General features: G+C 40.5%; 1 protein-coding gene across 1 annotated transcript in view; it reads left to right on the top strand.

The window, feature by feature from the left end:
- The first annotated feature begins 1,316 nt into the window (after positions 1–1,316).
- The window catches only part of CDH8 (cadherin 8), a 194,931-nt gene continuing 182,823 nt past the window's right edge, over positions 1,317–13,424 (top strand). Inside the window, exon 1 of the mRNA XM_048816573.2 lies at positions 1,317–1,706. The gene's annotated coding sequence lies outside the window, so the exon portion shown is untranslated. The remainder of the gene's footprint in view (positions 1,707–13,424) is intronic.

The raw sequence follows: 13,424 nt of genomic DNA on the forward strand, positions 1-13,424 counted from the left end.
CTACAATGATAGGGGAGAAACCTGACTCTCTCTCTCTCTCACACACACACACGCCTTGTTTATTTTTATATATAAATGATTTAAAAAATAGCTCCCTTAGCATAACTCCCTGGCCTCTGTCCTTTCTTCCCCAAGCCTTCTACTGAACATTTTGATTGATTTTTCCTTCTGCAGGGTCTGTTTTCACAATACTGATTAAGAATATTCCTTCTTTCATTTTCACATGCTATGTAGTCTCTATCCTCCCAATCCCTCTCTCACGCCCCTCATTTCCCCCTTCCTTTTCTCTCCTTCATCGCTTCACCATCATCCCTTATTGTCTCTCACCTATTCCTGCACCTCCCACCAACTCCTCACCGTTCCTGTCCTGAGGCCTCCCTCATCATCTCATTCCACTCACATTTCTACCCCTGCCCAAACCTTCCTCTTCCTTTGGCTCCAGCCTCCTTGTGTCTCCCTTCCCCTGCTCTCCCCACCCTCTTCCCTTCAGTTTCTTATATCATTACCCATTACCTGGTAACTCTGCGCCTTTCCAGACAGTCACTAAACACTTTCTCCTCATTCTCCCCCAGCCCACCCCCACTTTGGGGAGGGTCTGTCTCCTGAGGACTTTCTTTCCTAGGATCCTTTGAGTCTCTTCCCACTGGAGGCACCCCTCTCCTTTTGCTCCCAGGGTGTTTCTCCCTCCCTGCCCCTGGGATGCCTGTCTCCCCAATCTTCTCCTCTTGTGACTTCTCCCTTATCTCCCCCCGCCCCCGTTCCCCTCCCTGAACCTTGGGGGTTGCAGCACCCAGTTCCTTCTCAGCACACCCCGCCCCTGACTTTCAGCCCCCACATTCTCTCCCAGGACTCTTCATGAAAATCTTGTACCCTACCACCGCCCAGCCCCCTCTGCCACCCCCCACCCCTTTGTGCCCAGGACCCCTAAGAACTAGCATCCTCTGCCACCAGCTGCCCTTCCTCCCACCCGCCTTGCTCCCGCAACTTCTCTGCTCCCCCTGGGCTGCCTCTGTCAGCTGGCTCCTGCTCCGCAGACCCCGCTGCTCCCCTTTCTCTTCTCTGCTCGGAGCCCCCCCTGCCCGACATCTCCATCAGTCCTCATCCCATCTTCGCCTCCCCAGCTCCCATTCCGCTTCTCCTCTTCCCGAGTGTTTGTGTGAAATACACCAGCCTCAGGCTGGAAAGGCACCTGGCAAGGATCTCGGGAATGAATGGCACTGAAATTTGTAGAAAAGTTGTGTGCTTACTAGATTGAAAAAAAAAAAAAAAAAAAAAGCTTCCTTGAATTTCCAAGCGCTAGACCTGCCTCCGAGATCAGCCCAATAAGAGCTGTCAGGGGAGGCTCCCAGCTCACTTTTCCACATCACTTCACAGTTACATCTGGCAGGCAGGCACATTGGAGCGCTCAGCCCCTGAATTAGTGGATTTATTTGGAATATCCCTGCTTTCCTGGCGATGAGCTGCTGCGCCTGATTTCTGCAAAAGGGAGAAATTACTAACTGCACTTTACTATGCAGGCACAGAAACCTGAGAGTCTTCTCCCCCAGCTTCTCCCCCAGCATCAGCAGCATCAAAAAGCATGAAAGAAATCCGGAGAATCCTGCCCATTCAGACGGACTGGTTAATATTTTCCTCTCCCTGAAGTAGACCCTTTAAATCCATTTGTGAAGTGGTCTTCGCAAGACGTTTCCTGGGTCATTGCAAGAGTGAGTATCTGTTTTATTGTTAGCTAGTTATTTATTTCTCACTGGTAGAAGGTTTTCTCTCTATGGATTTGTCTTTGACTTGGTGCACCTTGCATACACTGTCACCGACACTATCTGTTAGAAGGAAAACAGTGTCTGTTTCCTTATAAACAGATGCATTATTAGACTGAAGTGTAGTGGCTCATTAATTCGGATTCTTTGAAATTCCCTGATAATGGGATGCCAGTTTGGGGGTGGGTTGTTTTTTTTTCTAAAAGGTTCAGAAGGAGTTTTGAATCACAGTGAGCTGTTCGCTGGGCTGGAGAACCCGTTTCTTCTCGGTGGTTTTTTTTTTTTTTTTTTTTAATTATTATTTATTTATTTAGTACAATAAATCTCTGGACTGTTGTACTATGGTGAATAGATGCAGGGCTGCATTCATGCACTGAAGTAGATTGCAGTTTTCGTGCTGAGAATAAAAATCAGCCACCAGCCAGATATGTAAATGGTGGAGGCTGGAAGAATCATTAGGGGGGGGGATTTCCCCCCTAATTATCACTGCCGACCCCATGGTTCCTCAAACCCCTCAAATAAATCAATGGATGCAATTGGACTGATTTATCCTTCTCCCCCGTTCAGAAAGGAAAGTCTCCCGTCAGTTCTGCTCTATCTTTCTCTAAGCTGGGGTGGCAAGGACGCTTTAGCTGTAAGTAGTCAAGAGAGCCATCTCTTTCCCATAAGTTGTTTTCTTTTCCTGTGCTTGTTGACTAAATAGTGAATGCACCCGGCTGAAACTTAGGAGAGGGCGCAAACCCCTTAGCTCCAGTTGCTTGTTAGTTGTATCATTACGGAGGCTTCTAGAGAGGAATGCAGGACTGCCAACCCCTAACGCGGGCTGTTCCACTACGCGTTTGATCCTCTGGTTGAGAAAGGCAAGAGGAATAGCATGTTCTTACATTCTGCTTGGACATCACATCTGCTTGGTGGTAACATCCCAACCGGGAGACCCGAGCTGTCAGATAGCATCCCTGCTAGACTGTATCAGATCTACAAGAACATTGTGATCAGCTGTGGAGCACAGAAGGCACCGGATCAGACTATAGCACAGCAAAGCTTCAGCATAGAAAACCCATATATACAATATAATCCAAATTTCTCCTTGGATAATATAGAAGAGATTAACTCAAGTCCTTATTTAGACACTGGCTATCACCATAAAGATGCCAACACTTAACATAAGCAGGGATTCCTTTGTGGTTGATGGCCATTCAGTCATGTCTAGACCCTTTCTCAATTTAAACAGTTTACATTAAGTACCAGACTAAACGGAATTGAATCTATCCAAACTGGCACATAATAGCATTATAAAACAGGGCTCTGGTTACCAACAGGTATCAAATGCTCCTGCTACCCCCAACGCCCCTCCCCAAATCTTCTATACTTTCCCTTCCTCTGAATATAAACAATGCAAACTTTCATAAAAGCTGACACGTTTAAACAGCCAACTTGATGAGCTCATCAATGACTAGCCATTTGTCTTCATGGTCATCATTGCCAGATGTTTCCTTGGGCTGCTGAATGTAAGAAATCAAATAACATTTAATTGTCTATTGTTTTCAAATCTCCAACATTAGTGTTTAATAGAAAGTTGGCTAACAGCTGCTCACTTCAGTTTCAATTAAAGAATATAGCTGATAACTAACAAAGCTTTAGATAAAGAATCCTCTTAACTTTACTTATCCTCTTTTGTAAATTCCTGAGGAGTTTCTTTGCAATAAGGACCAAGAGATATATGTGATACTTCCATATGACTGCAATCTGAAGATATTCCTCTACAGTCCATTGTTAGGAACAAGATGATATATCACAATTGGTTTCCAGGACATGTAGGTTTACTGAAAATATTAAACAAGCAAATAAATAAAAACAAGCAAATGATCCTAATGTACTTTTTCAGCTGTCTTAATCAAAGATAAATGATCAAAATGGCTAAATGCATTGATGGTATTTTGCACACATGTTAAAGCATTACTCATCAAGTCCACAAATATAAAATCTGATAACATTAAAACCAAAAGATCTCTACAATGTAACCTCCTGGCCTAATTGTGTGACCATTTCAACCTTAAAGCTATATGAGGGGAACTGATTCTTATATAATATTCTAGTCTAAGGTTTTCCATCCATTCAACCTTGCAGTTGTGCCTCATAGAATGCAGAAACCCATAATCTTCCCCTCTAAATATTGCTGTTTGCTTTTTTAAATTGCTATTTATTGAAGCACTTTTCAATCTTTCTGAAATACTTATTTTATAATATCATAGGCTTTAAAGGATTTCAGTTTCTATTGCTGTTTGTAAGTTGAGGGCCTCTTGTAGCAGAGGCTACCTGGAAGCTGTATTTTGTGGACATAGGTACATTATGATATACGGGGGAATAATGTATTGTTAATTGAAATGTGTTAGTCACAAAAAGCAACTTGTGAGGTTTCTTATCTTATAAAAAGTCATGAAATAAAATAATATGTTTGGCTGCTTAACAAATGTTGATCTGTTTCTATGACATTAAAGCATCTTTCATTAAAAAAAAAAAAAAAAAACTTTATCGTACTATGGGAGGGAATCCTCCACAGATTGCTTCAGTTGTGCCAGCCCATGCTCACTGACCCTTCCAAAAAGCTTATAAGAGGGTGTCCACGGTCACAGACCAGATATAAATTTGCTTATTACTTTTAGAGATGCTTTCTAGAGAAGTTCTGTCTCTTTTTCACTGCACATTTGTCAATTCCCTAGTAAAGATGTTGATTCCTGAAGGTCTCAGGGCCTTGTGTACTTTGCCTGGGACATTTTAGTCAGCGGTTGGAATTAAGGGCTTGGGGGCTCACCCGTATGACCCCTGATATATACAAATAAGTAAAGACCTTGTACTATTACCTCAGCTAGCAGTAAAATTGTTTTAATTCCCATCATGAACACGGGGGGTGGGGTGGGGGGGGGAAGGGAGATGATATATGTATTTTTATGAACAAGAATAGCTCTTTGACAAGAGACAGAGTCAACACAAAGTGCATATTCAAAGCACATGGTGCTGCAAATCTTTACCAGTTATGACAAGATAGAGTATCTATAAACAGTACTTATAAGAAAGCAACTGCTAATGCTACATAGTCTAAATGTTAATGTCTACTCACAGCATTTTGTATAACCAACCATATATTATTATGTATACAAACCACATGTATATTGTATTGCATTTTCCATTTTAAAGCTGCCTCCTTGTAACACTATATCAAGGCTGACCTTTTGGACAAACTTTTAATAATAACAATTGTGTGCACCTTGATTATATCTGCATTTCAGAAAACCATATAAGACTCTGTGAGCTGTGAGATTAAAAATAACACAAATCAAATTTTACTGGTGGGAGGAGAACTCTAAGACTTTTGCATTGAAATGTTTTAAGCATCATTGCTACCATAAGTCTGCATCAATAGAATTCAATTAGATGTTGTAAACTCAACATTTTTCTTAGCCTTGTTGCCATAGAAAAAGTGGTACACTTCATAGCTTTCTAAACATAAATATCTGAGAAAATTTACCCTTTTAGAAATTGAACATAAGTGCCAATACAGTTTACATTTTCAACTATTTCCCCCAGTTCATGAATAATTTTATTAAATTTCTTAGTTTGACAAATCAAATAAACAGCATCAGCACAGTGGCATTTCAACTACAGATGCAATTTTAACTTTTCAGGATTTCTTTCTGAAAATGCAGTGGAAGCAGATGACATCTGAAAGTGGAAAGAAGAGCTGACATGGAAAAGTGCCCTCAGAACGAGTTTACTAGCAGCTGACTCCAAGCAGAAGACCAATCCCTGCTTGTTTTACTCATGAGTAGTCCATTACTATCAATCACCATTTGATGGCAATGGTACTACTTGAGGAACTGGTCCAACAAGGTGCTAAGCACTAGTTATTATCACTGTAGTCAACGGGAGTTAGGATGTTCAAAATCTTGGTGGGTTGGGCTCAGAATTAATAAAATGAGCAGGATTTGGCTCAATTTTGCAAAACCTATGTATTGCTTTTCCTGAGGAGCCTCCACTGCATGTATGGGGGTCTAAAGCCAACTTTCTCCCCCAAAAATGTTAAACGTGCACAGGGAAAAATGCCACTCAGTATGTTTTGTTCAGGCTTCTACTCCTAGTAGAAGCAGCTGTGTATTTTGTTAAAAATAGTATGTCAGAAATTTTTAGTTCACCAGCTTGCTTGTAGTTTTCAAACTTAGTGGTGTGTATTAAATCCAAACAGGTTAATTCTAAGAAACTCTACACAGCCTACTTTAAGGAACTCATCTTACAGTTTAAATCCACTTTTAATCACTTTCTCTTTCCTATTACTAATGTTTAATCATACAAACATATATAAACTAAATGCCAATGTGGAAAGAAAATTGTGTACTTCTAGTAGAAGAATGTAATTCATTAATTTTTCAGGCAAATACATATTACGGACAATGAACATCAGTATTAAGGATTGAATATATCTGCTCATTATTTCCTTTCAATTAACCAAATGATCACTGGACCTTCATTTCTACCCTGACTGAACTTGAAATGAGTAGTATAAAGCCAGTGATCCCGTGGTCTTTAATCTCAGGGAGTGTGCTTCAAATATATCCAATAGGAAGAAATTTAGTCCAGCATGGCAAATGCAAATGTCAAAAATAAATATAAGGCCTGAGTCTACTCCCGTTAAAGTCAATAAGAAACCTTCCACTGACTTCAGTGGTGCAGGAGCAAGATCTTAAACCCTAATGTCGTATGTTGTTGTTAGAGGATAATAACCAAACCTTAGCATAACTACCATAACTACTGTATACTGTCAACAAAGCGCGGCAATGTTACTTTTCCTTTTCTGTATAGATTTTCATTCTTCGGTATTTATTTCAAGGGGAACTTCATACTTATACAGTCTTGAAACCATAAAGACCAAGGGTCATTTTAATCACATTTCGGGCTGATACAGAATAAGGTTATTTATGCTACTTTGCTCAATTGTGCACGGTAGATGACATTCTCTAAAGAAAATCAAGGAAAGAACAATAATGGTTTCTGTCGTATGTCAATGGATTACTGAAAAAGAATGAAAAAACATATTTATGGCCTCCATTAATATTTAAACAATTTTCAATAAGAACAGGATAAGCACATCTCAGTTGCTGAAAAGTCTGATGATAAATGATGCCCTAGACAGAGGATGGTTAACACCTAATTCTCAGTTACAGGCCAATCTGTTTGCCTTTTAAGAGCTCTCAACATGGTATGCACAACTTGCACTTTTCCCTCTCACTTTTAAAAGTGTTATAGGTATTTCAAATTATGTAATACACCCTTATAAAAATTAGCATTGGTCTGAGAGGTGAGATTGGCACCAGCTAGCACTGTTAAATCTATATGTAGTCTAGTATTCTATTTTGGTGGAAGGAAAAATGCTTTAATCAGCAGACTGCAGAAAATAAAAAATTGAGTTCAGTCATATTCTTCCCTTTATTGTACAAACAAACTGAGGCAGATGTGACCATATTGTGTTTCAGTGTTATAATCACCTAGACCACTTTTGTGGTTCAAATGGAATATGACAATTTTCCTTCTCTCTGTTTTGAGTTGGCACCATCAGCTTCTCAGAAAGACAATGTGGAGGTGAACTGACGCCCTGACACAGATCAGAGGGAAATCTGACCCTCATGCTCTGGCAAATAAACTTTTTTTTTTAAAACTAGGTGTGACAGTCTAAAAGGCATAAACATGGCACATGCTCTACAATATCTGTTTATTTTAACACATAGTTTCTTTCGTATTTATATTACATGAAGGAGCAAGAATTATATAAATAGTCATTTCCTTGAAAATGAAATACGATCAAGCAAGCACTATTGGAAGAGAGATCCTATTATTTATCATTATTCTTTATTACTTATTCAGTGGCAAAAAGCACACTGAGCCGAACACAAGACTTTGCGTACAATCAAATGTCAGATACAATGCAATCATTGAGAGCAGCAAAGAGCATGTGGGATGAGGATGTTCCAAGGTTACTGGCATAGTCAGTTACTGTGTCTTGATGGTTCTGTTAAAGCTTTTTCTTTATCTGGGTTTTTCAACAGCAAATTATCATGCTGAATATTGTAGGACGGCTCATGTGAGCAAGGATTACCCACATGAATGAGGAGCGGAGTATCGGCCCTTGTGTTTCTACTGTAGAAAACTTCAGGGTTTACTGAATTGCCAGGAGAGCATCAGCAGAGGGAAAATAATTCTGCTTCCCACAGTGGGAAGGGTCTGTATCATGTTACTGCCATTACTGGGGAACCCTGTTAGAACTGAGGAAGCATGAGTGGAAGTGTTGCCAGTGTAACCAATACCTGCAACTAAAAAGGATTGAGTTTAAAGAACAGATAGAACAGTGTGAAGCCAAAGAAAATACTGTGGAAAGTAAACAGGAGGGGGAGAAAGGGCTAAGAGAAAAATAAATGAACAATAGTGAGGAAGAAGGAGCTTCCAGATGTTGACAAAGGAGGTGCTGCAAGGTACAAAAGTGTCTCTATCATCTATGTTGTAGGGTGACCAGATGTCCCGATTTTGGGGTCTTTTTCTTATATAGGCTCCTATTACCCCACAACTCCTGTCCCGATTTTTCACATTTGCTGTCTGGTCACCCTATCTATGTTGGCTATTTAAAAAAACAAGGGGCAGTTGCAGATTTTGTACCCATGTAGACAGCATGTTCAGTTTCTGATCATGGCCCAAGGGAACATCGAGATAATGGGAAGAAACTGTCACTGTTGATGAGTATGTTCCAAATAAGGGAAGCTAATCCAAGGACATTAGTTATTGTAAAAGGCTTCTGATTAACGGTCCTGATGTGTTTTCCTAATTTGAGTGAAAGTTGTCATCTAAAGCTCTACCTGTCTTGCAGGAAGGGAGGATCTTTAATTTATTTATTGCAGGGACTTGAGGTTGTTCAATGGAATTTTCTCTGCAGGGCAAGAACTCCCCTGTGAGACTGATGGAATTTTGAGACTTCAGGAGTATATACAATACCAAGAACACCATGCTCAAGTCAACCAATGCTAACCAAAGCTTTAAATGACTTGGTGAACATACTTCTCGCCAGTTCTGTGCTCCCTATGTTTAATGCACATTTGCCTGTATTGAATCAGGGTGTCAGGGTGGAGTACATGAATGGCACATAATAGTCTGGTCTGCTGTGACCTGCAGCAAGTTGGTCTAATTTCAGTTGGGCTTGGTGTGCAGCTGCTAGGTGGTGGTGGGATCCTGTGGAAATAGAGAAGGCCAGACTAAATGATCTGATGGTCCCTTCTGGCCTTTAGCTCTATGTTTCTTTACTACCTAAAACATCTTCACTGGACCTCTGATGCCGTTATGTCCCATCTCTCTCTCCATGTTATTGCTATTTTATATCACAGCCAGTCTTCCCAGTGTACGATGAAAGGATAACTTCCTATCCATTCTGACAGACTGTTTGAGTGTATGCTGAAGTATCTGCAAAAAGCCTACGTTGGACAAATATATATCTCACGCTTTTAATTGTCTGGCATCTCTAGTGTAATTTATTTAAATAAATCAATAGTGCTAGATTTTTCACGTAACTGAAACAATTGTCTAAAAATTGACAAAATCCTCCCAAATGAATCAGTGAGGTCAGAGGACTTATCTATAGCTTGTAATCACAATGATCAACAAGGCAGCAATGAACGCAGAATGAAATTAGAAGTGGATTGCCCTGAAGATGCAGCAGTTTGCAAGAGGATCCTCAACATTTCCTGATGTGAAGAAACTCTAGAGAGGCTGTAAAATCTCCTTGACTGGGATCATGGTGTAAATCAATGCACCAGCACTGTAATAAAGTGGATTACTTGGCCAGAAAGCCATTCTGTGGTTTGACAAATCTAAAAATAAATTGATTTTTCAAGCTTTTATGACCTTACTCCATTTTCTTTCTTAGTAAGCAGTTTGTGTTAACAATTTTTTCTAACTTTATTAATCTTTATAACAGTTCTATTGCATTCCATCATCTCTCTAGTACCTTTTAAAAGTTACAATATAATTGCAAAATAGCCACAATGAAATTAGTACTGGTTGTTACCAATATGTCAGCTGCCAAACAAACATAACCCACAGGTATGTTATACATAAGATGAGAATTAAAGTAATTATACAGTGAACTCCATATTGTTCCCTATTGCCATACTTATTCTATTGCCCCCATAAGTCAATGGGACTATTTGTGTCAATTGACTAGGATTTGGCCCTTAAAGTAACTGTAATGTACATGATATCAACTGATGATGGTGCTACATCTGGAAATGATATTACACTGTTAGGCATTTATAATGCTGCAATGGAATTCCAACAAGTGGGGGGAGCATCACCTAACTTGTAAATTCAGTAGGGTTGTAAGCTTTTTGTTCTGTGTTTGTACAGCGTTGGTCCATGCCGGGAACTCCTCAGTTCTACCAGATTCCAAACAATAATCATGGTTTGGTGCTGCCTATCCAAAAGCATATCAACACATACAGCAGGTAGATCCTGTTACAGAAAACAAAGTATTCAGCTTTACCTGTGATTTGATTCTCTATAGGTTTTGCTCTGAGAAACCAACCATTTTACAAATATTTTCACTTTGATTATTTGAAACTGTTATCGAGAACACTCTGTTATCTGAAAAAGGGTCACATTTCCCTAGCTCTATTTGTTATATTGAAAAATCCCTTTATTTTACCCAGACTGTTTAAAAAAAAAATCATTCCCATCTTCATCTCACAGAGCCATTCAGAGAACCAAGCCTGTATTATACATACTCTCAGGCAAAAAGCTTTATTGAATTAGAATTACGGTTGTAGAATTACCTATCAGACATGGAACCTAAAAAGAACAGGACAGTGGGGTGGGAGGAGGTATTGTTTCATGGTCTCTGTGTGTATATAATGTCTTCTGCAGTTTCCACGGTATGCATCCAGTGAAGTGAGCTGTAGCTCACGAAAGCTCACGCTCAAATAAATTGGTTAGTCTCTAAGGTGCCACAAGTACTCCTTTTCTTTTTGTGAATACAGACTAACACGGCTGTTACTCTGAAAAAGAACATTGTGGCTTTTGAAAAAACATTAATGGTACACTTTCACAAACAAACCAAATCACTGGAAATAATGGAAATAACAGTTTAAGAGCCAGACTCTATTCCTGCTGTAGGTGTTTTGTGCTGTTCTGATGGCACAAAATAGCTGGAGAGCCTGCAGATCTGGCCTCATGAAGGGATCCTCAGATGGCAGAGAGCAACCACCCAAGCTCCACACCACTTCCTTAGGCCCTGGTATACACAGAGTATCAAGGAAAAGGGAAACATGGCTGCAGTGTCTCTATTTCACAGCGATCCCTGACCACAAAATAGCTTCCTGTGCTGTGTGCAGCCAAGAATAAATTAGAACAACTTAACTTAGGGACCGGGGCAGTCTCTAGCTGGTGCCAGAACTGGAGAAATAGTCTTTTTTCCCCTTCATGACCAGAAGGGACTGCCTGTCTGTCAAATGGACCAATAGCAGCCATGGGGACAGGAAAAGTGCCATAGTACCTCTCCATAATACCACATCCTGCACATGGATTGCAGTACCTAGAGTGGCAAGAAGAACCCATTTCCACAACTGGCCAGGACTCTGGAGACAGTCCTTTCTCTGTGCGTTGGTTGCAGGCCTCTCCCTTAAAACAGGCCTAGACCCCTCAGCTCCAGGTGGATTGACTTAGTACTGGCAAAGTCAGAGTAATGAGTTCAAATGAGGCTTGCAGTGAAGAGTTCCAGAAGAACAGCCTTCATTATGGAGATACTAATGAGTCTCCTTCATTGTGAGCTGTGCATATTCTCATACATAGCAGTGCTAAAAGCAAAAACCTGTGCAGTTATGAGGGGGATTTGTTCTGTGATGCCTAAAACATGCTGCAGCTTTCCTTTCCCACTGGTGCTGGAGAACTTATTGCACATTTCTGACCACAGCCCTGAAATTAACTGTGCTTTTTGCCAGGTTGTTTTACTGAGTTAGGTTTAATGAAACGTGGTATGTCAGTGTTGTTGCTGCTGCTATTTTTGTTTGTTTGAAGTGTTGCTGAAGCCTCTCCCATGGAGCTATACTGAGATTGGATCCAATCATGGCTAAAGAATCTTGATGTATTAGCAATAGCTAGATGGGATTTAATCCATCTGTATTGCGTGAAAAGTAATGGATCTGAGCTTCCTGTATTTGTTTTAATATACATCTAAGCAAATTTAGGTTTTGCAGCTTGGCAGCTCAGGTAACTAAAGTCTTATGTCCCTTCCCTACCCTATATAACAAAAAGATACAGCATATGGAGTGGCAGTACAAGTGTACACTATCCCACCAATTTGCATCAGCTCTGCTCAGGAGAGAGCACCCTTTGGAGTGAAAGGGGACAGCAGTTCAGTCTTAATTAGATAAATTAGTTGATGTTTTTTAAAAGCCCCTTGAATATGAAAAGTGCTGTGTTTTATTATTATTCAGTCATGGGAATGGCAAAAAAGTGCCAATTAGAGAGGTGTGTCCAAATCAGCAGCAATCTCCGGGTGGGTTCATCTGAAAGATTTCTCTGGTGCAGGTGTAACTCACAGGTCAGTGTGTGTTATGTGCCCCCTTCTCCCTTCTGTGTTGAATTCACACTGGATCTGAGTGTTACAGCCTCACCTACAGAGTTTAACTCAAGCTGGAAAGACTTATGCTTCTAACTCGGGAGGTCCCTGATTTGATCCCCAGTGTCAGCCAAGATACACTTTACACTTCACGGTGGTTCATGCTGTCCTGAGGTTTGTTTTTCTTTTGATTCACAGGAACAGCAAAATATCAAAAACTTTTCCCCCAAAACAATTTGTGTATTGTTTCTATCTAAGCTTGAATATTCCTTCTCCCTCTAATTACCTCCTACCTACCTTAACATATTCTGGGTTCCTCTCACTTTTAAGACCCACAGGGCAATAGCTACAAACCCTCTAGTTCCCCATGCTTTCATTGTCTTCAGAGTGAAGCTGGCTGTTCCCACCTCTCCCCAACCTCTTAGGAGAGAGCTGTCCTTCCACTCTGCTCCTCACCACTCCCTGGAGGGGATTAGGGGATGTGAAGTCAGGTTAGGTCTCTTCCTTCCACATTTCATAGAAAATCTCTTCAGAGAATTAGGTTGCATTACCTTCCTGCACTCTCTCTCTCACTCAGTCTTCAGCACTGAGACCCATAACTCACTGGGCACTTACCTCATTTCTTTTTGCATTATCAAAAGTATCATACTTTGAGGTCCAGAGGTACTCAGACTAAGTTTTAGTTCATAACAGCTCTTCTCGCCTTCTTAAAAATATGAGTCTCTCATGGCTTCAGAATTTCTTGCAAGAGGTTTCCACAGCTGTGTTGTCAGTTACTGAAATGAAAACAAAACAAACAAACCTGGGAACTTGTTGTCAAGTGATGTTTTGAGGGCCAAAACTATAATGGAGCTCCCAAAAGAACTAGATAAGTTAATGGAGGATAGGTCATCAATGGCTATTAGTGAAGATGATCAGGGATGCAACCCTGTGCTCTGGGTGTCCCTACTCTCTGATTGCCAGAATCTGGCAGTGGGTGATAGGGAATGGGTACTCAATGATTGCCTGTACTGTTCACTCCC

Source organism: Caretta caretta, chromosome 12, assembly GCF_965140235.1.
Source record: "Caretta caretta isolate rCarCar2 chromosome 12, rCarCar1.hap1, whole genome shotgun sequence".
In the NCBI taxonomy this organism is placed as follows: domain Eukaryota; kingdom Metazoa; phylum Chordata; order Testudines; family Cheloniidae; genus Caretta; species Caretta caretta.